The sequence below is a fragment of the Pleurodeles waltl genome, chromosome 6 (genome assembly GCF_031143425.1).
Source record: "Pleurodeles waltl isolate 20211129_DDA chromosome 6, aPleWal1.hap1.20221129, whole genome shotgun sequence".
NCBI lineage: Eukaryota > Metazoa > Chordata > Amphibia > Caudata > Salamandridae > Pleurodeles > Pleurodeles waltl.
Window position 1 is genome coordinate 511,957,895 of NC_090445.1, and position 26,448 is coordinate 511,984,342.

The window sequence follows — 26,448 nt, forward strand, 5'->3', positions numbered from 1 at the left end:
CATCTATCTGATCCCATGCCAATGTGGGTGTAGTAGCTTTTATCCTCCTAAATTCCTCATCATAATCCCTCCATGTGTTACCCCCAAACTCATCATGTACACTCACTATCCTTTTCTGATAGTACGGTAATTGTGCTCCTAGAGTCAGAAATCTCTCATGAATGATTGCCTGGTATATTGTGAAGCTCTTGACCCAATTAGATAAGTTTTCCTCCACCTTCTTCCTAGAATGCAAGCATTCCTTAGAACATTTGCTCTTCTCCCACTAAGGCTTAGCTACAGTTAATTCACATATGACAACATAATTAACTTTCCAAATCTTGTCCTTCACCTCCATTAGCACTGCCTGCCCAACTGCTCTGAATGCCCATCCTCCAAACCAATGCTCAGTAGTGTTGTGACTGTACCTGCTGGTGTAGAATTCTTTGACAGAATGGCCTGAGCCATACTGTTTATGTGGGAAGAACCACAACTAGTGGAATCTGTGCACGGTGAGTGAACATCGTTGGCTGCCCCAGCTGCTGCTGAAGGCATGCTAACTACTCCCACTTGCTGCCCTTGCCCAGATCACCTGCATGTACTGTGCAGATGGGCAACTAGCCTACTGGCCCATTCAACATTGTCACTCACAGTTACTTTCGACAACGCACCCCCATAAGTGCAGCAGTCAACATCCCTACTTTCAATAGTCATGGCAATACTTTGGCTAAGTTTGTGACTATTGTCATATTGCACAATTCTGTTGTTCACCCCAGGCACTTTCACTGCACTGCTCTGTCCATCCCCACCACCTACACTGCCCACTGCAATATCAGAGATAACCTGTGCACATTTTTCCCTTTCACTGCGTGCCCCCTAACTCCTACAACACTTTTGTGATAGCGGGAATGCAGCCCTTAGAGGATCTCCAGGCCTCCTATGCCTTTTGGCAAGAACCGCTGGAACTTTCACTTGCCCTCCCTGAGGAGGCTGTGAATGCAACAGTGCTAATATCTCATCCATTCTGTGCATTAATGCCTCCATAACAACCCCAAAACAGGGCTGCTGGCCGCCTTTCTTATTTCCACCAGGCATCTTAGAAATACACCCATCAAATTTCCATGCAAAAATGTGTCAGATACGTGGCTCAAAAGTGACCCTGCTGCTACAATTCCACTGTTAAATCAACAAACCTGTCACTGCGCAATACTGCTGATCACTCTGGCTCCCAAAACCTTTCATGCAAGCTGCTTGACTGGGCTAGAGCACAGGCAATCAAATGGCCTTGCCCTGATTCCCTACTGCAGAGAAATAAAACCAAAAAAAGCACGTCAGAGACAATCAGTGCCAATGAAAAGCCATCCACACTAGCGCTTTGAGCTGCAAACTTATAGTTATCCTCCCTCACCTTGAGTAAAAACTGTAGGAACCTGGCCTGATGCGTGGTGGACACCTATGGTGTTTGCACCTTATACCAGGTCCAGGCAACCTCTATTAGTGAAGGAGGACAGTCTCTAGGAAGCCAGGAAGCCAGGAAGCCTGAAGATCCCTTGGAGCGTAAGTCAAGAAGCCTTGGGTGCTGTAAGAGTAGTGATGCAAAGGGTACTGTCCTGAAAGGAGAGGCAAGGGCTCACCTGTCTCCTAAAATGGACAGTGGACAGAGAGGACCAAGGGGACCAATCAGGAAAATGACCTGTGTTGCAAGATCCATGTAATTCCAGAGGAGGGCAGATCCATGCAGCCGGACACCGTTGCTGTAGGTGCCTGCAGGTACAGAGGTGTGACGCCTTCACTCCAAAGGAGATTCCTTCTTACTTCTCGGTGCAGCTGAAGTCTTGCTGACCCCAGAGGATGCACAGTTATGGAAATGTTGCAGTTGCTGGAAGGAGCCAGGGAAACAATGTTCTAAAGTGAGGTTGTCTCAGGTGTCGCAGTCTTGTTAGTTCCTGAAGTGTCCAGTTGTGGCTCCGGTAGCCAGGAGCAGAAGAGGTTGATGCAGAGGAGTCCTGGTGGAGTCTTGCATGCCAAATCTGGGGACCTACCCACAAGGGAGTCCTCAATTAGCCCTAAAGCGGGGTTTGGTCACTTTGCATGGTGACCACCTATCAGAGGAGGGTCACTGACATCACCTGCCTGACCTGGCCCCTCAGATGCTCCCAGGGGCCTCTGCACATCTTGGTTTCAAGATGGCAGCATCAAGTGGTGATCTGGAGGAGCTCAGGGCACCACCCCTGGGGTGGTGATGGACAGGGTGGTGGTCACTCCCCTTTCCTTTGTCCAGTTTCACGCCAGAGCAGGGATTGGGGGGCTGGGTGCCCCTGGACTAGTGCAAGCTGGTTTATGGAATGAGAGCACCAAATGTGCTCTTCAAAGCAAACCGGTGGTTTGGGGAGGCTATGCCTCCCAGTCTTCAAACAACTATTTCCAACGAAGAGGGTGTTGCCTCCCTCTCCCACAGGAAATCCTTTGTTATGCCTTCCCCTGCCTGAGGTGGTCAAGCCAAGCAGCAGGAGGGCAGAAACCTATCTGAGAGGTGGCAGCAGTGTGGGGTACCCATAAGACCCCTGAAAACTGGTAGGAGCAATACTGAGGAGTTTGACACCAAACATGCCCAGGTTCGGAGTTACCATTATGTAGCTGGACCACGGGTAAGTGAACTGTGGCCAGTACACGGGTAAGATGGTTTCCCCATACTTACGAAGTCCAGTGCATTGGAACTGGAGTTCATAGGTGCACCTCTGCTCATGTAGGGTGTGCCCTCACACACAAGAACCTGCACCCCACCCTTTCGGCTAGGAGGGCTTACCATAGGGGCGACTTACAGTGAACTGGTGTAGTGACCTGTGAGGAAAGGGTGCATGCACCCTTTCACTCAGGCTGCAATGGCAGGCCTGCAGACACATTTTGCATGGGCTCCCCATGGGTGGCATAATACATGCTGCAGCCATTGGGGGGCCCCTGGTGTCCCAATGCCCTGGGTACCTAAGTATCATATACTGGGGACTTATAAGGGGACACCAATATGCCAATTGTGGAGTGCAAAAAAGTACAGGTTAACCAAATTTGGAGGGAGAGAGCACAATCACTGGGGCCCTGGTTAGCAGGATACCAGTGGAAACAGTCTAATCACACTGATGGCAGGCAAAAAGTGGGAGTAACCATGCCAAAAATAGGGTACTTCCCTACAAAAACACACTATCCAGAATCAAGCCCCTTATTCTTGAGAGTAAGAGTCTAATCCTTAACCACTAGCCCACAGTGACTCTTCTATCTGGGAGAATGCTTGCCCACTAAAACAACTGGCTGTGTCCTCTGCACCCCCCTTCACACTCAAAAGCCTTTCCCAAACTGTACAAACACGATCCTCACTGCCTTACCGCCACATTCCCCTTACTTAAGACTGAAGCCCTTCGGAAGCCCTCCAGAGCCACCACCTGCGGTTTAAACAACAGAAATCTTCTGGGTCAGATGAAAAACTGTGCAGAGGAGCTCTTGGAGGGCAAAAAAGGCAAGGCCATCAGCAACATTGTGGCTTGCTGACTGTGGGGTATTGTGAATGACAAGATAAATAGGTACACTGCTCCAAAATTTTTAAGAGTGATAAGAATGCAGGGTTGAGATCAGTCAGAGATATTGATGATATCAGGAAAGCCCTCAAGCACCCATTAGGGTGACAAGTTTCATCACTGGGCTATCTCCTCGTCAGACCGGTGCTGAAATGTCTGGCGGACCACCCCGACAGACGGGATGGTACTGAACCGAAGGCAATTTGCCAGGTTGGGGTCTGAAACGATATACTGACTGTGAAAGCAAGAAAATGAGAATAAATGTAGGAGAGAAAAAGAAGGTTAAAATGAGCTCTCAGCCTTAAACATCACTTTAATGAATCAGGGCAAAAGGTTCAGGCCAAGGTTAAAAATCATACGGAGTGCATGCGGGAATAATATCCCGCTACACTCTACAGAGGAAAAAAGGTAGTGTACCTAATCCTTTCGAAATATGGTCAACATATTTCACGTCTTGATGGTCAACACATGATCCCATGACGCTTCATCAGGACCCAGATTATTCAAAAGTGTGAGAAAGTGCTAAAAAGTCACTTACAGAGTGAAGACAGTTGTTAACGTCAGTTGGTCAATCAGTCTCCCTGCACAATAGTGAAGGAGAAATGTATATCAGTGCAAAGGTATAAAGAAACGGACAGTGTGGTGCACTCACAGCAGACAAATCCCCAGAGTGCAACAAGCAAACATTAAAGATAGGCTTACCATCCCATAGTCGAGAATGAGCTTCCTAGGAACGCGCTAGCCTCAACCAAAGGAGAATAACTAAACATGAAAACAACATGGTAACAAACAAATACAATATGTGTTGATATAATTAGAAAACATTAGAGCAAGCGCCAAGTACACAATTGTGAAACTGGTCATTTGATTGTAAATGGAATACAAATTGTCAAAAGTACAGCAAAGTAAATTAAGGCCAAGACCATGATTGAAGGACTAACTGCTGTTTGAAGCAAATGTCAACATCAAAGGTGCTGATCCAGAGTCCAGGCATTGGACCTTATATACACAAAATAACTCATTGTGGTGTAAAGAAGATAACAGTAAAGGAAATCATGAGCTAAAGGCTCAATGAAGCCTAAGGACGTCATGTAAAAAATAGGCAAGGCAATTGTTGGAGGAAACTACATATACATTCTCAAAACCCGACCTCATAGGAAGGGGGACGAATGTTTGAAAGCCCTCTGTCTAATGTAGACTTACTTTTTCTTGTTCCTGGTCGAACCGAAGACCTGCCCTCTGCTGCGCGCCTGAAGACGCTGGTGTAGCGTGGAGGGACTGTTTTTATGCAGGTTTACCGAAGCGTCCGATCGCTTCTGATTCCTGAAGCAACCAACTCGTTGCGACCCGGAAAAGGTCATAAAAATGAAAAAAGGACATTCATCATGTCCGGCGGCCATCTTGGAACAAACAGCCCCATCAGCTCCGATGGGCACGGAAGGACAAAAACATTAAAAGCCCAGTGCTGTATCTAATATAAGGGCTTATTTCGGTGTGTGAATGCTCTATTGTCATCAAGGAAAGGATGGAAAGTACCATCTAGTTTAAAAGAAAACCATCAGGAGTGGACAATAATGTCAGCTAGATGCGAGTTACTAAAGACAAAAGAGGGCTATTAGTGAAGTATTTGTTATGATATAATGGCGGCCATCTTGCTAGTAGTAGTGTGATGACCCAGATAAATGCTGTATGAAAAAGAGCCATCAAATAAAAAGTAAAAGTTGGAAATTAAGCGCAAAAGATTAAGATATAGCAAAACTGCCAAATTTATCAGCTTGTAACTGGGCTCAGATAACTGAGTATAAGGAAGGGGCCAAAATTTCAATAACCTACATAGGCACTTTAGAGATGAAGTCAACATTCAATGGTTAAAATTGGGCTTCAGATCAATCCATGGATCATAAGGAAAAGTGTAAGTGATTATGATCACGATAAGATGACAATTCAAGGTGTCAAAGTATTCCAAGGGATCTCGTCATTCAAACCTTCGCTGTAAGTTTTGAGTCTAAACACCCATCGTTGTTCAATTCTAAATAAATATTTGGGATCGTTGTTGTTATATCTCAGCACCTGTTGTACAATCCACCACAAACCATCAGGGCCATGGTTGGATTCTAAAAAGTGAGAACTTAATTTTGTTGTAATGCGGGACCATCCTCTGTTTTATAGGACGTGTTGTCATCCCAACGTACATCAAATTGCAAGGACAGGAGATCAAATAGATGCACTTTCATGTGTTGCAGTTAGTGTGTTTTTTCAAGTACCAAGTGCCATAATGCTTCAAGTCCAAGCTGTCAATTCGTCTTGTGAGTTGGCAGACGTTACAGGAGCCACATGGGTAATGTCCAGTGACTGGAGGCAAGTTCCATAAAGTAGATTGTCTAACTGGGTCCTGTTGTGGGCGAAGGTGTGTGTGGAGAACCAGATCTCGCAAATTGGGAGATCTTTTAAAAGCAAACAGGGGCCTTGGGATCTGGGTGCTGCCACTCTGTAGAATATTCCAACTTTTGCTGATGAGTTTTTTTACAGAGTTGGACAAATGGGTGTACGTGGATACACACGTCAAACGATTCTCCGGTTCCCTGAGCACAGGTGCCAATAGTGCATCTCTATGATTATTACGAGCCCTCTTATGTGCAGGTTTTATGATACTCTTAGGATAGCGTCGATTACTCAGTTTTTGTTGAAGCGCCTGAATGTCAAAGGACTGGACTGAGCTGCAGTTGCGACGTAACCTAAGATATTGGCCAACCGGTAGATTATCACGCAGGGCCTTAGGGTCATGGCTATCGTACAGAAGTAAGCTGTTACGGTCGGTACTCTTGTGAAAGGTGTCAGTTATCAGTTTGCCGTTGTGAATCTTGATCACAAGATCCAGGAAAGAGACCTGTGTGGATAAAGCACGGGCAGTGAATCTCAAAAAAGGGTCCAGAGTGTTGACCCAGTGGGTAAAATTATCTACATCCTCGAGGGCCCCTGCCAGATAATGAGAATATCATCTATATATCTCCTCCACAATGTGATGTTATCGCGGAAGGGATTGGATGTTGGTAAGATAAACATTCTTTCAAAGTTATACATATACAAACACGCCAGACTTGGTGCGAACATGCTGCCCATAGAAGTGCTTCGAATCTGATGGAACAGAGAGTCTTCAAATTGAAAAAAGTTATTTTTCATAGCTAATGTCGCACATCGCATCACAAACTAAACTGGGGTTGGAGATGACCATAAACTGTCGAGGTGAGCAGACTCCACAACTTGTAAGGTAACCTCCTGCGGGATGTTAGTATACAGAGCCTCTACATCCAAGGTAATGAGGGCTTGAACTTGGGTCTGGAGTCAATGGTTTCGATCAAGTTCAGGACATGTTTTGTGTCTTTAAGAAAGGTACTTGAATCTTTCACCAGTGGTTGGAGAAAAAAGTCACAAAAGACAGACAAGGGCTCCAACACTGAACCGATACCTGATACAATGGGGCGGCGGGGAGGAGGAAAGTTGCCCGCCAACCATAACAACTTCCTTCACTGTACATAGCATATTTCACTGTATTCCACCAATAAACAACATATCTCACCTGTAACACTGTCCCCTGTCTTCAATGTTGAACAAAGTGGACTAATGATGCAACAGGCAGGGATAAACTTTATTGTCAAATTCTGCATGCTACTGGTACAGTGTGTTTCTAAAAAGTCAAGAAGGGAATGCCCATGTTGTCTGTCTGTACCATGCTGAAGAGGTCCATGACTCGCATATCATGACCAATTCCCCCTAGTTGACATGGCACACTTACAGTATCAGTCACTAACCACATATACAGGCTGAAGTCCCAGACAGGTATTGGAAGTAGAGGTGTATCAGTTGGTTTCTGGAATTCCCATCTTCCCCTTCCTCATCCTCACCATCACTCTCCTCACCTCTCTGAGGTAACAGATCAGGACCTATAGCACCCTCCACCTCTAAAAGGGGGATTGAATGTCTCACTGCCACGTTGTGCAGCATGCCACCACTATCCTACACACCTTATCAGGCCCATAGGCCAGGGAACCCCCAGCCATATGTAGGCACTGAAATCTAGCCTTCAGGAGACCTATAGTACGCTCTATCACCCTCCTAGTACGTCCATGGGCCTCATTGTATTTCCTCTCTGCATCCGTCCTGGGATTCCTCACTGGTGTCAGGAGCCAACGCAAGTTTGGATAGCCAGAATCACCTAGAGAAGTGGTCAATACAGAGTCGTCATTGAAATGTCCTTAGTCTGACAGGCTGTTTCTCAGCAATGTGTCAGTTAGTGACAGGCACACTTACCTATGATCCATCCTCTGTCCTCTTGGAGTCGTTCCCTTTTTTGTGGCACACTACTGTTCCTCAAAACAAATGAATCATGGACTGAACCAGGAAACATGGCATTCACATGAGATATTTACTGGTCTGCTCTGCTGTACATACCAATTGGATGTTAATGGAGTGAAAGTTCTTCCTGTTTCTGTACACCTCACTTTTGGGGGGATGATGGGTATGTGTGTTCCATCAATGGCACCAATAACATGGGGAATGTTTGAAAAGGCATAGGCAGGGAGCTCAGCACTTTGGGGGAATCGCACATAGGATTGCAGATGTTGTACAAATGCATTTAGAAATCTTTTAAGTACCTGGCTGAACATTGGCTGTGAGAAACCAGCACCCATGCCCACTGTCACTTGAAAGGAGCCTTGGCCAGGAAATGGAGTGCGGAGAGCACCTTCACGTCAGTTGGAATGGCATGCTGATTACGATTTCCTGGAGTCAGTGCAGGATCCAGTAATGCACATAGGTCCTGAATAGTTGCATGAGTGAGTCTGTAAGTGATAATGATCTGACGCTCCACCATGGTCCCCATATCCACAAGTGGTCTGTACACAGAAGGTGCCCTTCCTCGCCACAAGGGTCTGTACCTGTGATGGGTAAGAACAAGGAGTCATGTGCACACATACACAGGCATATTTGCTAAACACATTCACTGCATTCTTTATAGTAGTGTCTGTACAATAACTGCAACCTGACAGATGTACATTGTCACCACTGAGGGGGGATGGAGTAAATCATGTGTGATAATACACTCTATGGATAGAGACATATGTGAATCATATGGCTAGTAGGCCCAGCATTGTGACTAAATTGAATTTCAAGATGCGTAGGTGATGGCAAAATGTCTGCCCACTGTAGTTCTCCCCCTTTGTTGTGGAAGTGACCTAAGACCGCTAGCGGTTGACGTCACAGCGTTTGGCGGTGTTTACCGCTGTTCGCACCCTCATTGGATAACATGGAGGCCAATGTAGAATCTTGGCGTATCATGATCGCCAACGGCGGTGACGGTGCATTCCGCCGTGGAACGTACGCGCGTTCATCATCGTGTGCTCACTTAACTCCCTGTGCGGACAAGTACTCCACTCCATGTACTGCTGTGGCCTGCCTCTGGCTATGGATGTCCCATGTGGTGCAGGGGAAAGGACCCCCGGCCTTCACCCAGGAAGAACTGGAGAAACTGGTGGAAGGGGTCCTGCCCCTGTACGGCAGACTCTACAGCCGGCCAGAGGTACAGGTGAGTCCAGGTTTGGGGGCACTGTGTGTGTAATGGATGGAATGGATTGCTCTGATGTGCGTTCCTGTAAGCCAGGATGGGGCTTGGTGCATGGAATGCTGCGTGCCACTGTCCTGCATGTATGGGAGTACTGTCTGTCCTATGTCTAACAATCAGCCAGCTATTGCCATCGTGCATGTGCCTGACCTCTGTGTTTCTTCTCTGTGTCTCCCTACTAGGTCAGCGCCCACCAGAAGAGGGCACATTGGCATGCCATCGCCAAGGAGGTACGGGCCCTGGGGGTCTACAACCTGCGCGCTGGGTGCGGAAGATCAGTGAGGCCCAGCGGGGGAAGTCCTCCCAATGTGGTAGGGGTGCCCGTCGGGCCCTGACCCCCTTAATGCGAATGATCCTGGCGGTGGCGTACCCAGACCTGGATGGGTGCTTGAAGGCTGCACAGCAGTCACAAGGGGGTGAGTACTCACAGCCCATACTTCAGCTTAGAAGGATGAGTGTGTGTGCAATAGGGTCATGGGGCTTAGGGCAGGGTTTTGACTGGTGTACAGCTACTGTCTGCTCCTCAAAGGGTGTAGGGGTGTCCCTGTCAGGTTTCACCTACCTCAGCTTCAATGCAATGACAAGATATGGGTGTAGGTCATTATACTGCTCAGTAGTCAGGGCTATTGTAATGGGCCTACTGCACGGTGCAGCCTGTTGGGTGTGTCTGCTGGGTAGGTGTATGTCTGGCCATTGTGTATCAGCATTCAGCTACTTACAAGTTGTTTTGTCTCCCCATCCCTGTTCTCCTTTGTGTGTCTGGTACAGCATCAACATCAGGCGAGGGAGCTGAGGCACCGGCTAGTGGGGAGACAGCGGCCCACGGATCCTCTGAGGCAGAGACAACGGATGCCCGGGGGACCAGTGGGTGGGAGTGTGAGGGGACTTCCACGGTGGAGGCTACTACCACCGGTGGTAGTGTCTCTGAAACCTCCTCCGATGAAGGTCCTCCGGCGGTGGCGGAAACTAGTGGACAAATCACGACCGTGACATCTTCCGCCACCACCCATACCATCAGTGCCCTGCCTTCTGCTCCCCACCAAGTTGGCTGTGCCTGCCCACCCAGAAAGGTGGGCGTCTCCTTCGCCCCAGGCACCTCCTCCCCTGCCCCAGTCAACCCTGCTGCCCTCACAGAGGAGGCTATTGAACTCCTGAGAACCATCTCTGTGGGGCAGACAACCATCGTCAATGCTATCCAGGGGCTAGCATCAGAGGTGCAGCAGACTAATGCCTATCTGGATGGCATTCACGGTGCCCTGTCTGCCCTACAGAGATCTTTTCAGGCTCTGGCCACCTCTTGGACGGCAGCCAGTTTCCCTGACCATTCTGTCCCCCTTCCAACCTCCTCTACCCCTTCCAGCACCCCACTCCCTTCACCCGTCCAAGGCACACATTCAGACACTTAGTCAAGCACTTCAGCACACAAAAAACACACTTCCAAACACAGGCACCACACCTCTCACCACAAGCATTCACACAGCCAACATACACCTGCACACACAACAACGTCCACTTCCCCCGTGTGCCCGCCTCTTCTGCCTCCCTGTCTATCCCCTCTTCATGCACACCCTCATGCACTGCACTGTCACTCACTGTTACTGCTCCTCTTCTTGCACTCACCACAATAGCAGACAGCCATACATGCACCCCATACACCACACCTGCACTCACCACCTCCACTGTAGTTGACACATGTAGCACACTCACCGACTTGCAGACACACACCCAACATACATCCACACTAGCTGTCTGTCTTCTCCCACTGTGCCTACCCCCCACCTCCCAAAACACTCAAACGCAGCAAGACACCCACCCATCAGACATCCACCACACCACAGCATACTGAGCAGTCACCAGCACCCACTACACACACACCTACACCCCATACATCAACTCCCTCTGCCTCCACTCTCACACCCTCATCCACGCCCACCCCACTTGCTCCCAAGAAACTTTTCCTCTCCTGTGTAGACCTGTTCGAACCCACTGGCCCACCCCGTCTTGTCCCGAAACGTGCCCACCTCCTTGCCCTTTCCGCACCTTCCACCTCGCAGCCCACTCCGGTCCAGCCTTCCCATTCCCGTGCCCCTTCTCCAGTGAAGAAGAAGGCCCGCTTGGAGCCTAAGGCATCCAGCTCCACCCGAGCCAAAAAGCCCCCACCCCCTTCAAAGGAGAAGCCTACCCCCCTCCAACTTCCTCCCGCAAGTCTTACAACCCTGGCGGTCAGTGTTAAAGTGTCGGTAATACCGCCAACAGGCCAGCGGTAAAAAAATGGGATCATAGACAGCCACTTTAACACTCAGACAACCACGACGCTAGCAACAAACACTGCATCGATCACCGCCAACAGACACGCGGAAGACAATGTACCGCCCATCATATTACAAGGCACCAATCTGCCAGATTTTCCAGGGTGGTACAAACGCCATCAAAAGCACGGCGGAAACTGAACAACGAAGGGGAACCACTCACCTCTGGGCACTCCATGAAGAACCAGGACGCCGTGGAGACCGAATTGCAGATCCTACCCATGTTGGTGTATCTACTAATACACCACAAAGTAGAAAGAAGGCGGCGGCTGCGACAATGGTGAGTACTGCATCTAGCACACAGGGGAGGGGAAGAGGGAAAAGAAAGTGGCACACACACGCTGCACGCAACACCCCCACCACCCACCCTCACCCACAACACCATACACACAAACACATCCAACAACAATACAGATACACCCTGTCACCCCCTGGAAGAACGCAAGGACAAAATGAAATGAGTCTAACCAGTGTTATATGGGAACATTCAGATATATCAAGAGAAAAGCAAATAATCAGTATATACAAATATTTACATTATGTACACAAGGCCGTACACTCTCCATTGTAAATGTCAGTGGACCAGTGGTCCCAAAAAGCATGGGCAAAGCCCCCACATGACACCTGCCTCAAAATGGAGAGAACACTGCAGGGGCATCAGGTCGAAAAAACACAGGCACCTCAGTGGAAAGGGGAGGGGGGCACCTCAGCCAGAAGATGGTACGACGCCACTGCTCCTCGAGGGGGCTCCATGCCCACTGCTTGCTCCTGGGGAGTGCAAAGCCACAGTCTCTCAAGTCTCTCAAGTAGGTGTGTTGCCCGCTGCTTGCTCCTGGGGAGTGCAAAGCCACAGTTTCTCTAGTCAGTGCCTTTTTCCACTAGTTTTGGAGGGGATTTGTGCCCAGTGTGCTTCATTCTGCCAAGGATTGGGTGAGTGGATGCCTTTCTCCACTGGTTCTGAAGGGGGCTTTGTGCCCAGACTGCCTCATCCTGCCAAGGATTGGATGAGTGGATGTATCTCTCCACTGGTTCTGGAGAGGGCTTTGTGCCCTGTGATTCTGCACTTGGGGTGTGATAGTTAACATCCTCTTACCTGGGTGTCTGAGCCATGTACCTGGAACAGGTAGCATGATACTCCATGGAGGCAGAGCCACACTCCATCCTGCAGCGACTTAGGCTGCCAACTGCGGGTCGTGCCATTGCTGGAGGTGGTGCCTCAAGTGGCGTGTCCACGGTCTAGGACGTCACCTGCAGCCTCGGACGGCTGCCCACTGGTAATGCTGCTGACGTCTGACAGAGTGGTACCGGCTGGGCACGTCGCGGTGCAGAAGGTGGTGCAGGTGGCGTTGGCTGCGGCAGAGATGCTGCCGGTGCTGTCCGTGGTGCAAGTGTCTGTTGTGGTGGAGGGAGACACCATACCGTCTCTGGCAGCCTCGGATGGCTGATCCTTGGGGAGGAAGCTGCAGAATGACGTTGTGGCAGCGGCGGTGCAGGTGGCAGTGCAGGTGGCAGGGCAGGTGGCATGCAGGTGGTGGTGGTGACTGTGGTACAGGTCACTGGCATCCCAGACAAAATGGTGGTCACCAGCCCCTCACCAGGAGGCATTGTGCCCTGAGGTGACTTGCCCTTTCTCTTGTGGCCCTTCCCCACCTTGGCAGTCACTGCTGCAACAAAGGTGAGTACTGCACCTAGCACACAGGGGAGGGGAAGAGGGAAATGAGAGTAGCACACACACGCTGCACACAACAACCCCACCACCCACCCTCACCCACAACACCATACACACAAACACATCCAACAACAATACAGATACACCCTGTCACCCCCTGGAAGAACGTAAGGACAAAATGAAATGAGTCTAACCAGTGATATATGGGAACATTGAGATATATCAAGAGAAAAGCAAATAATCAGTATATACAAATATTTACATTATGTACACAAGGCCGTACACTCTCCATTGTAAATGTCAGTGGACCAGTTGTCCCAAAAAGCATGGGCAAAGCCCCCACATGACACCTGCCTCAAAATGGAGAGAACACTGCAGGGGCATCAGGTTGAAAAAACACAGGCAACTCAGTGGAAAGGGGAGGGGGGCACCTCAGCCGGAAGATGGTACAACGCCACTGCTCCTCGAAGGGGCTCCATGCCCACTGCTTGCTCCTGGGGAGTGCAAAGCCACAATCTCTCAAGTCTCTCAGGTGGGTGGGTTGCCCACTGCTTGGTCCGTGGGAGTACAAAGCGACAGTCTCTCAAGTGGGTGGGTTGCCCACTGCTTGCTCCTGGGGAGTGCAAAGCCACAGTTTCTCTAGTGGGTGCCTTTTTCCACTAGTTTTGGAGGGGGATTTGTGCCTAGTGTGCTTCATCCTGCCAAGGATTGGGTGAGTGGATGCCTTTCTCCACTGGTTCTGGAGGGGGATTTGTGCCCAGACTGCTTCATCCTGCCAAGGATTGGGTGAGTGGATGTATCTCTCCACTGGTTCTGGAGAGGGCTTTGTGCCCTGTGATTCTGCACTTGGGGTGTGATAGTTAACATCCTCTTACCTGGGTGTCTGAGCCACGCGATGTACCTGGAACAGGTAGCATGATACTACATGGAGGCAGAGCCACACTCCATCCTGCAGCAACTTAGTCTGCCAACTGCTGGTTGTGACAGTGCTGGAGGTGGTGCCTCAAGTGGCGTGTCCACCGTCCAGGACGTCACCTGCAGCCTCGGACGGCTGCCCACTGGTGATGCTGCTGATGTCTGACAGAGTGGTACCGGCTGGGCACGTTGCGGTACAGATGGTGGTGCAGTTGGCGTTGGCTGCGTCAGAGATGCTGCTGGTGCTGGCCGTGGTGCAAGTGTCTGTTGTGGTGGAGGGAGACACCATACCGTCTCTGGCAGCCTCGGATGGCTGATCCTTGGGGAGGAAGCTGCAGAATGACGTTGTGGCAGCGGCGGTGCAGGTGGCAGTGCAGGTGGCAGGGCAGGTGGCATGCAGGTGGTGGTGGTGACTGTGGTACAGGTCACTGGCATCCCAGACAAAATGGTGGTCACCAGCCCCACACCAGGAGGAATCGTGCCCTGAGGTGACTTGCCCTTTCTCTTGTGGCCCTTCCCCACCTTGGCAGTCACTGCTGGGACCTTGGCACTGTCCTCTCTGTGTTTGGGTGAGGCCTTGCTGGGCGGGTGGTGTGACTTTTCCCTGATGGAAGCTGTCCCCTTTTTGACTTTTACAGGTGGCGGAATAGGGTGGTCCTTCACATCTGTAGGTGGCACACTGGCAGCTCTGAAGGGTGCCCCCTTAGATCCACCCCGACTTGCATGGAGCACAGCAGACGCAGATGTGGTGGCTGAGGTCCTGGGCTGGGATCTCGACATCCTGGCCCTAGGGGACACACAGGGTGGAGGTGTAGGAAAGACCTGAGGTGCCTGGGGAGAAGGAGATGCCCACCCTCCTGGGTGAGCGCGCACGGGAAACATACTGAGGGGCTGCTGGGAGGGCAATGCTGGTAGGGGGGGATGCTGGCTGTACCTGTTGGGGTGGGCACAGAGGTGTCTGCTACCACCAGGGAGCTTCCATCATAGGAGGAGTCGCTTTCGCTGGTATCCCCGCCTGTCTCCGTTGTGGAGCTCCCCTCGCCCTCCGTTCCACTGGTACCTTCACCCTCCATGGATTCACCCTCCTGGGCCATCTGGGATGCAGCTTTCTCTGTCGCTGGTGCCTCTGCTCCTCCGCCAGATGATGCTAAAGCACACAAGGACATGGTGACAAAACAAGAAGGGGGGGAAAGACAGAGGACACTCATGGTCAATGCCAGCAACACCACTACCGTTGGTGGACACAACACACACAGAGCTGCCCTGTGTACTAGGCCTTGCCCAACCAGTCACTATGGTAGTCACCACCCCATGGGGTATAATGCCTAACGCCAACATATGCACACCTGACACCCACAGGACCCTGCACACTAGTAGCTGTCCAATTGTAACATTGGGGTAGGGGTGCTTCTGAGCCTGCAAACAAGGGAGCTCACAGCCCACCCCCCCCACCCAGATCCCTTCTAAACCGCGCAGAGTCAGCTTTATGACACTGTACTCACCCCCTTGTGGCTGCTGTGATGCCCTCAAGGGCCCATCCAACTCCGGATGGGCCACCGCCAGGATGCGGAACATCAGGGTCATGGTGCGACGGGCACCCCTCTTGCCCCAGCTGGGACTCTGCCGTCTTCTTGCTCCAGCGGCACAGGTCCTCCTATCTCTTGTGGCAGTGGGTACTCCGTCTGTGATAGACCCCCAGGGTCCGCACTTCCTTTGCGATGGCACGCCAAATACCATTCTGGTTGGCACTGATCTAGAGGAAAAGTACAGGAGGAAAGGGAATTACTCACCCATCCGGACCGTCATACTCATTGCCCACCAGTTCCCACCCATGCCCTGATGCACACACACTGACCATCCTCACATGCAGCCCTCAGCTCCCCCAATATGTGGCTTTCAGCCACACCACTCCAAACAGGCGTTGCCCATGCAACATGCTCACAGTGTACACACCTGTTTGTCTGGAGGACCGTAGAGTAGCGTGTATTGGGGGAGGACCCCATCCACCAGTTTGTCCAACTCCTCTGCAGTGAAGGCAGGGGCCCTTTCCCCAGACACATGAGCCATTGTCGCTTCCAGACTCAGGTCACAGAAGCACTTGCAGTGTAGGTCCTCTCCTGTTGATGGTCAGGTTTCAAGTGAGTTAACAGATAGAAACAGGCCGTCACGTCCTCGGTGGTCCGTACCGTCCCTGCTGGCGTACATGGCCATTGTCTCCTGGAACCATAGGGCCCAATGATAATCAATGCTGAGTTGCGTGATGGTCTTCGCCCGCCTGCCGCAACGCTGCACAACGCCAATGCAGTTACCTCATTTCCCCTTGTCCCTCCTCACAAGTCAGGCAGCCACCATTTCAGGGGTGCACATTGCATGGCACCTAACTGCGTCACAGCACATATTGGCACATATACGGACTAACTATTTCACACATGGATTTACTAACATTACTGCAGACACAGTTGTGCTACCTCTGCTCACCGTTCTCCTCCATAGGCTTCAACCACTGGGGCAGATGATGAGATGTCGGCATTCTCCGGTGTTCAGACCCCTGGTGGACCTGTCGACTATGGAAGACAGACACATCATAATCACATACAGACTTGATCGTGCCACAATCCAAGACCTGTGTGCCCAATTGGAACCAGACCTGATGTCATCTATCCGCCAGCCCACAGGTATTCCCCCTCTAGTGCAGGTCCTGTCAGTGCTCCATTTCCTGGCAAGTGGCTCCTTTCAAACTACAGTGGCCATGGCATCTGGGATTTCTCAGCTAATGTTTTCTAACTTGTTGACCAGAGTTTTGTCTGCCCTGCTGAAACACATGCGCAGCTACATCGTGTTCCTCCAGGTGGGGGTTTTGCCCACAGTGAAAGTTGACTTCTTTGCCCTGGGACGTATCCCCAACATCATTTGTGCCATTGATGGTACACATGTGGCATTTTTCCACCCCCGCAGAAATGAACAAGTGTACAGAAATAGAAAAAGCTACCATTCGATGAATGTGCAAATGGTTTGTTTGGCGGACCAGTACATCTACCATGTGAATGCCAAGTATCCTGGCTCTGTGCATGACGCTATATCTTGCGGAATAGCAGTATCCCTTATGTGATGGGCCAACTCCAGAGGCAACGGGTGTGGCTAATAGGTGAGCCAAAGGTCCCCACACAGTATGAGTAGGTGCCTGGGTGTGGGGTAATCCCTAGGGGTTGGTGTATGTCTAACAGGTATCCCTCGAAATTTGCAGGTGACTCTGGTTACCCCAATCTCTCATGGCTACTGACCCCAGTAAGGAATGCCAGGACAAGGGCAGAGGACCGCTACAATGAGGCACATGGCCAAACTAGGCTTATTATTGAGAGGACGTTCGGCCTCCTGAAAGATAGATTCTGGTGCCTCCATCTCACAGGTGGCTCCCTGTACTACTTACCGAAGAAGGTGTGCCAGATAATCATGTCATGCTGCATGTTGCACAACCTGGCATTGAGACGCCAGGTGCATTTTCTGCAGGAGGATGAGCCTGGTGATGGTCATGTGGCAGCGGTGGAGCCTTTGGACAGTGAGGAAGAGGAGGCAGAGGAAGAAGATATTGACAACAGAACTAACATCATCATGCAGTACTTCCAGTGACACACAGGTAAGAGACTGTAACTCCTCCTCACATTTCAGAATGCTGTAGGACATTGTACATGTCAGCCTCTTCACGTCTGTCTATGGACATTGACTGTTCCCTTTGGATTGACTTTTTGCAGATCTGGGTACCACCATCTGCCTTCTGCTATATGTACTGCTGGCCAACAACTGTCATACATTGGTATGAGTTAATGAACATTTACATTGCTTTTTGTTGCTACTGTTGTAATAATACATTTGTGAAAGATCAGACTGACTCCAGATTGGTTTGTGACTAAAAGAGTGTTTATTTAGGGGCTAATAAGTATAGGGGTATGTGCAGGGGGCAGGGGTGATGGTGCAGGAAGGTCCATTGTAGAGTCCAGTCTCTTGATATCACAGGTGCATTGTCCAATGGGGCATAGGAAGGGGAGTAATGGCAATTCAAGTTGGACAGGGTGACATAGTGGGACAGAATGGTGACAATCAGGAGAGTCTTATTTCCTGGCGGGGTCTTGGCAATGTTCTCTGTCTTCTGCCTGGATTGCAGGGACCGTTTTAGGGTTGGTTCTCCTTCTGCAGGGAGTGGGGTGCTGGTGGCCTGTTGTTCCTGTGGCGGTGCCTCCTGTCCACTAGTGCCGGCAGAGTTGGAAGGCTGTTCATCAGTTTGGCTAGTGTCAAGGGCCCTTTGTTGTGCCACTGCCTCCCTCATGGTCTTGCCCATGTCAGCCAGCACCCCTGCTATGGTGACCAGGATGGTGTAGATTTTGGTGAGGTCATCCCTGATCCCCATGTAGTGTCCCTCCTGCAGCCGCTGGGTCTCCTGAAACTTGGCCAGTACCGTGCCCATGGTCTCCTTGGAATCGTGGTATGCTCCCATGATGTTGGAGAGTGCCTCGTGGAGAGTGGGTTCCCTGTCCAGATGTACCAGATGGGCCAGGCTGGTCATCCTGATCCAGGTGTGCAGAGCTGCTGTCATCACTGTGGGCCTCTTCTATGGTGGGACTAGATATGGCTGGCACCTCCTGTCCGGTGACGTTGGGTAGGGGTTCTGTTGGGATGTAAATGCATTGTTATTGTATCTGTGTGTGCCATCTTGTGCATTGGGTGTGTTTCACTGTATTAATGTGCTTGCACTGTCGCCTTGGCCTTGTGTGATTGGTGATTATGTGGGTTGGGTGAGTCTCTCTACTGGGCATGCTGTGGTGATGGGTGTCCATGCAGGTCTGTGATGGGGGTCCATGCATTGTTGTTGCATGCAGGGCTTGGTATTGGAATGGGTGGGTTGTGCTAGTGGGGTATATGTGAGGTGTTGAAGTGATGGGGGTGAGGGTAGGGGTAGGAGTTTGTGATGGCATGCAGGTAGGGTGGGGGATAAAATAGTAAAGATTTGACTTACCAGAGTCCAGTCCTTCTGCTACTCCTGCAAGGCCCTCAGGATGCATGATGGCCAAGACTTGCTCTTCCCATGTTGTTAGTTGTGGGGGAGGAGGTGGGGGTCCACCGCCAGTCTTCTGTACAGCAATCTTGTGTCTTGATACCACAGAATGTACCTTCCCCTGTAAGTCGTCCCACCTCTTCCTGATGCCATCTCTGGTTCTGGGATGCTGTCACACTGCGCTGACCCTGTCGACGATTCTCTGCCATAGCTCCATCTTCCTTGCAATGGAGGTCTGCTGCACCTGTCATCCGAATAGCTGTGGCTCTACCCGGATGATTTCCTCCACCATGACCCTGAGCTCCTCCTCAGAAAACCTGGTGTGTCTTTGAGGTGCATGATGTGGTGTGACTGATGTGGGAGGTAATGTGTGGGGTGATGTGTTGGGGTGTGTGCTGTGAGATGCGTGGATGGTGTATGTGTGAGGGTGTTCTGTGCCTCTGGATAATGATGTCGTCTTTGCTTTTCTCTCTCTCTGCTTGTTCAAATATTTTTGCTGTAAGGGTTTGTGGGTATTGTGGGTGTGTGTATGTTTGTCAGGTGTGTGTTTTTTGGATTGTCCAATGTGGTTGTGTTTTGTAAGTGTGTGAGTGTTTTGAGCACAGCGGTGTGTACCGCCAATTGTTTACCGCGGTTGAAAGGTCGAGATACTGTGAGCATATTCTTGTTGGCGTGACGTTTGGGTTTTGCTATCGCCAGTTTATCACTGACCTTTGGTCTGGCAGACTTGTGTGGGTGTCTGTATTGTGGCGGTATTCTCAGTGTGGGTCAGAATACCCGTAGCTGAATGCCACCGCGGTCTCGGTATGTTGGCAGCTGTCGGCACAGCGGTAAGCAGGATTTTCCACCAGGGTTGTAATGAGGGCCTTAATTTCTCCTTTTTCTACATATAAGTCACCCCTAAGGTAGGCCCTAGGTAACCCATAGGGCAGGGTACGGTGTAGGTAAAAGGCAGGGCATATACCTGTGTGTTTTATATGTCCTGGCAATGTAAAACTCCTAAATTCGTTTTCCACTGCTGCTCCTTCAATTGGCTAATATTAGGGCTACCTTCATATACAGAAAGGGGTAAACAGATCATATTTAGTATGGCCAGAGTGGTACTGAAAAATCCTGCTTATTGGTGAGGTTGGATTTTATATTAACATTTTAGAAATGCCACTTTTAGAAACTGAGCATTTCTCTGCACTTAAAATCAATCTGTGCCTTGCAGCCTGTTTCCAATCCATGTCTGGGCAGGGCTGGTTGACAGCTCCCTTGTGGATTTTACCCAGACAACCACAAACACAGGATACTCAGTCACACTTGCACTCATCTGCATACCAAATGGGTCTTCCTAGGCTGGAAGGGTAGAAGGGCCTGACACTTACATTTCAAAGGTAAGGTAAGTGGCCTGCCCTCCCATAATGGACTGCTAAACCCCCTACAGGGACCTTGGCAGGCTGACCTGTAATGAAAGTGGACCATGTGCACTTCAAAACCACTCTTTGAAGTCTCCCCCACTTCAAAGGCACTTTTGGGTATATAAACTGGGTCCCTGACCACATCAACTCAGACACTTCCTGGGACAGAAACTCTGGACCAGATCCTGCAACCTGCCAAGAGGAGCTGCCTGACTGCCCAAAGGACTCACCTGGACTGCTTTGCTGTGAAGGACTGCTGCCTTCTCCTTGCCCTGATGCCTTGCTGGCCTCTGGCTCTGCTGAGAAGTGCTCTGCAAGGGCTTGGATTGAGCTTACCTCCTGTTCCTGTCTCAGGGCCAAAAAGTATTCTGTTCTTCAAGGAAACTCCTTGGGCAGTGGAATCAATGCACAGCCGGATGGAATTGATGCACAGTCTGCCCTGCGGTAAAAGAATCACTGCATCACCGAACCGGAATGACTCAGCCCGGCTCCCCGAGTGGAGATCAACGCAGCGCCTTGGTTGCGATCAGAATTCGACACACAACCCTTCTGGATCGACGCATCACCAAGCCAGAACAACTCAGACTGACGTTCGGCATGAGGAATAGGCGCAGCACATGCCCTGCAACAGAAACTCCGATGCACTGCCACACTGGACCGATGCAACACCTGTGACTTCGTCCTGCATGCCCAGGAAATCCACTCACCGTCCCTGGGTGTCAAAAGACCCCCCATCGCAGTGAGGATCCAAGACTGCACACCGGAAATCAACGGAAAACCCTTGCCGCGTGGAAAGAATTGACACATTGTCTGCGCATGTCAGGAATTCTGACGCACACCTTCCTTTTTCCATGCATCTACTCCTCTGCGGTCTTCGTGCATGTAATTTTGACACATATCAGGTACTTTGTGCACACAAGAGACAATTGTTGATTCTCAAAGACTTTAGACTCTTCTTCTCATTGCAAAAATGATATTTCAACTTGTGCTTATTACATCTTCATTGTTTTGACTTTAATTTACTCAGATTAATACATTTTTCTAAACCTGCCTCACTATTCAGTTCCCAGCTCCCAGAGGGTGGGCACAGGATAATTTGGATTGTGTATGACTTACCCTGACTAGGATTGCGATCCCTACTTTGACAAGGGTGTATACCTCTGCCAACTAGAGACCCCATTTTTAACATTGGTGATCAGCGGTGAGGATAGGCCTTGTGTTTGTGTAGTAACATATAATAGCTATGTGTACACTTCCTACCCACAGTAAAAGGCCAACTTGATTTTTTTTTCTCTTTTTCTGCAATTTAGTTTTTCCTGCTTGAAATGTTTACCTAATCCTCAAACAACATATCTCTGGTGGGGTCTCAAGGAGGAGCTAAAGAGTTTGACCTAGCCAAGCTGGAGACATACACTGTTAACCAGCTGAAAGAGTTCTGCAAGGGGATGGGAGTACCTACCTGGGGTGCCTCCAAGAAGGAGGAGTACCAAAAGGTGCTGAGAGCCCGGGCAGAAGCCCCTTCACAAGAGAATTTTGAATTGGGAGAGCAAGAGGACTGCTCTCCAGAGGATTTAACACCAACAGTTGAGGATGTTACCCCTGGAATTGTGGCCCTTGCTAAACCATGGAGCAGTGTCTGTAGTCATGGCCTACCGCAGAGGAAAATAGGGAGGAGAGCGAGTTCCAGCTGCAAATGGCAAGGCTAAACATGGAGGCAGAGGAAAGGAAAGTTCAGAGAGAGGCAGAGGAGAGGAGAACTGAGGGTTCAGCTGAGAGAACCTTTGCTGAAAAGAAATGACTTCTAGCTCATGAACTGAGCCTAAAGGAGCTGTACCTCAAGTCTGAGTCAAACAGTGATGGTGGCAGCATACATACAGGACCTGCTGGGGACAAAACGGTTCATATACCCAAAGATGTGGTGGCAAGTTATGTGGTAGGAGATGACATTGACAAATGGTTTGATGCGTATGAAGTTGCACTAAGGGCCCATGGGGTTTTTGAAGTTCAATGGGGAGTGGGTCTGTGGAAACATGCTCCAATCCTTGGGAGGGACACACTCCTCACATTAGCACCAGAGTACCGTAACACATACCCACTCACAAAAGCCATTTTAATTGCCAAGTTTGGGCTGACCCCAGACAGATACCTTCAGAGGTTCAGAGACAGCACCAAACTCTCCACACAAATTTGGGTAGACTTTTAAAATTTTTCTAGTAAGGCACTGAATGGACGGGTGTGGGGCAGTAAAGTAAATAATTATGTGGGGTTGTATAGTTTGATCCTGATAGAGCATATGCTCAATGTTTGCTTTACAGAGCTGCACCAGTACTTGATTGACAGTAAGCTGACTGATCCTAGGAAGCTTGCTGAGGAGGTGGACCTCTGGGCTAGCACCAGAATGTCCAAAAAGGTATGAGGGGGGACACCCATAAAGGTGGTCAGGGTTCCCATCAGAAGAAAGAGGGGGGAGAAAAACTTAAAAATAAAAAGTTCTCAAAAGGCCCCAAAATAATTCCCAGGGGGGTGGTGGTAACCAGTCCCAACCTGATTCTAAAAAGAAGCTGGCGTTCTTTCACAAGAAGAAAGGGAGGTTTGTACCCCAATGCTTAGAGTGCACTACAAAGGTGACCCCATTGGAGGGCAGACACCTGGGTTGGCTAGCGTAACTCTTGGGAAGGAGGTAATCCCAGATAGCTTTGGAGGCAGATAGAGGTAACCCTGGTATCCTTGAAAGATGGGGAAATGGTGCCAAAAGCCCACATGCCTGTAAATACTTCAATTATAGGCAGTGAGTAACCATTACTGGGCAAAGGGTGGAGGCTCTGCGTGACCAAAAAAGCCAGCATGACTACTGTCAGGGGTCAGCTGGTGTCAGCAGAGCAGGTCATCCCCAATACATTCCACCGGGTCATAGTCACTGACAATCGTAAGAGTCACCTATTGGTGGCTCTTGTTCACTTTGGGGGGAGACTCTGGTACATTGAAAGAAGCTGTGAGTCCTGCTATGCCTGTAGATTGTCTGTTAGGCAGCGACCTTGAGTACACTACCAGGTGAGCTCAGGTCTCACCTAGAGAAGTTAGGTTTGCCTAAGTGGGTCTGCATGACCACAAGGTCCATGGCTGCCAGGAAAGGGTGTCAAGGGCATCTGGAGCCTGAAACAATGGCCCAGACAGCTGCAAAGGAGAAGGGCAAGTGGCACGGGAAACCGGTCCCAGAAGTTCCTGTGGTGGTTGGCAGGGTCCCTGAGGAGGAGGCCCCTGAGCCAACTGGGGAGGACATTGCTGCCCTGGGTAACCTTCCTGAGCTTGCTGGCTGGCAAGTTGAGGGTCGGCCAACTAGGGAGGAATTCTGCAAAGCACAGAAGGAGTGCCCCTCTCTTGAGGGTTTGAGGTGACAGGCTGTGGCCCAAGCAGCAGATGAAGCCTCTTGTGATCACCATATCTATTGGGAGAATTATCTCCTATACAGTAAGCCTAAGGTACCGGAGGCTGGGGCAGCACATGTGCTGGTGGTTCCCCAGTACTACCGGGCCATCCTACTGGGTCTGGCTCATGAAATCCCCCTGGTGGGACATTTGGGCAAGACAAGATCTTCGCCAGGCTTGTCACCCACTTTTATTGACCCCAAATGTAGGTGGCCTCAGATGCTTTCTGTAGGTCCTGCCAACTTGTCAGGCTTTCGGGAAGACAGGGAAAGCGCTCAAGGGCCCCCTGATCCCACTCTCTATCTTTGGTACCCCCTTTGAAAGGGTGGGCATCAAAGTCATTGGTCCCTTGGACCCCAAAACTGCCCTCGGCAACAAGTTTATCCTGGTTTTGGTGGACCATGCCACCCCTACCCAGAGGCAATCCCTGTGAGGGCAGTGACTGCAACGGTGGTGACCAGAGCTGTAATGGGGATATTTCCCCGTGTGGGATTCCCAAAAGAGATTGTGTCTGACCGGGGCACAAACTCCATGTCTGCGTACATGAAGTCCATGTGGGATGCGTGTGGGATGACCTACCAGTTTACCACCCCTACCATCTCTAATCCAATGGTCTTGTGGAAAAGTTTAACAAGACCCTTAAAGGCATGATCACAGGCCCCCCTGAGGCCATGAAGCATAAGTGGGATCTCCTCTTGCCATGCCTTTTCTTTGCTTAAAGAGAGGTGCCCCAGAAAGGGGTGGGGCTCAGCCCCTTTGAACTTCTTTATGGGTAACCCTTCAGGGGACCCCTAAGCATAGTGAAAAAGGGGTGGGAGAAAGCTCCAAGGAACCCCCCCCCCCACCATGTGGTCAATTACATGCTGGCCCTCCACAACCAGATGCTATGCTTCTGTAAGCAGGCCAAGCGCAACCTCGAGCCAGTCAATAGGTGATGAAGCAATGGTATGACTAGAAGGCCATCCAGGTAGAATTCTCACCTGGAGACAAAGTATGGGTAATGGAGCAAGTAGACCCTAGAGCTCTCCAAGACTGCTGGGCTGGCCCGTTTGAGATCAAGGAGTGGAAGGGGAATCCACTTACTTAGTGGACCTCAAGTCCCCTAGAAACCCCCTAAGGGTTCTCCATCAGAACTAACTGAAGCCATATTTTGAGAGGTCTGAGGTGAGCATGCTTCTGGTGACAGATGAGGATATGGAAGAGGAGAGTGAACCCCTCCCCAATCTCCTTTCTGCCAAGGAAGATAATGGGTCAGTGGATGGTGTCAATCTCTCTGACTCCCTGACCCTAGATCAGATAGTAGACTGCTACCAATTATTGGAACAGTTCTCTTCCCTGTTTTCCCTCACCCCTTGACTTCCACACTTGTGTGTCCATGACATTGACACAGGAGACAGTCCCCCTGTAAAGAACAACATTTACAGAGTGTCAGATAAGGTGAGGGCTAGCATCAAGGAGGAAATTGCCAAGATCCTGGCTCTTTGGTGATTGAGAAGTCCAGCAGTCCTTGGTCCATCCCAGTGGTTTTGTTTCCCAATGCTGCTGCTCCTGGTGCCAAGCCAGAGCTTAGGTTCTGCATGGACTGCCAGGGTCTCAACTCTGTTACAAAAACAGATGCTCACCCCATCCCCCTAGCTGATGAGCTCGTAGACAGGCTATGTGCTGCTAAGTTCCTCAGTACTTTTAATCTCACGTCAGGATCGCCTTAACTGAGGGGGCTAAAGAGAGATCCACTTTTTCTACTCCTGATGGACATTACCAGTTCAGAGTAATGCCCTTTGGATTGAAAAATGCCCCCGCTACCTTCCAACGGTTGGTTAATGGGGTCCTAGCTGGCAAGGATGCATTCTGCGCAGCCTATATAGACAACATTGCCATCAATAGTTCCAGCTAGGAGGAACACCTGCTCCTCCTCCAGGACGTGCTTCAGGCCCTACAATAGCAGGCCTGACCATCAAGGCCAGTAAGTGCGAGACTGGGTTGGGTTCCATGGTGTTCTTGGGACACCTAGTAGGTGGTGGCATGGTTCAGCCCTTCCAGACCAAGATTGAAACCATGAAGGCCTGGCAACCACCTAGAACCCAGACAGATGTGGGGGCCTTCTTGGGTCTCACCAGATATTACCGCAGATTTGTTAAGGACTATGGCATCATAGTTGCCCCCTTAACAGACCTCACATCCAAAAAGCAACCTAGGTTGGTGAATTGGACAGAGGCTTGTCAGAAAGCCTTTGACCCCCTGAAGGAACACATGTGCACAGCACCGATGCTCAAAGCCCCTGACTACTCCAAAGAATTAATTGTGCAGATGGACGCATCAGAGCATGGCATAGGGGCGTTCCTAGCACAGCTGAATGAGGAGGGCCTAGACCAACCGGTAGTCTTTCTTAGCAGAAGACTATTACCCCGGGAACAGAGGTAGAGTGCTATTATGAGAGAAGCATTTGTTGTGGTCTGGGCACTGAAGAAGCTGAGACCATACCTGTTTGGGACTCACTTACGGGTTCAGACAGACCACA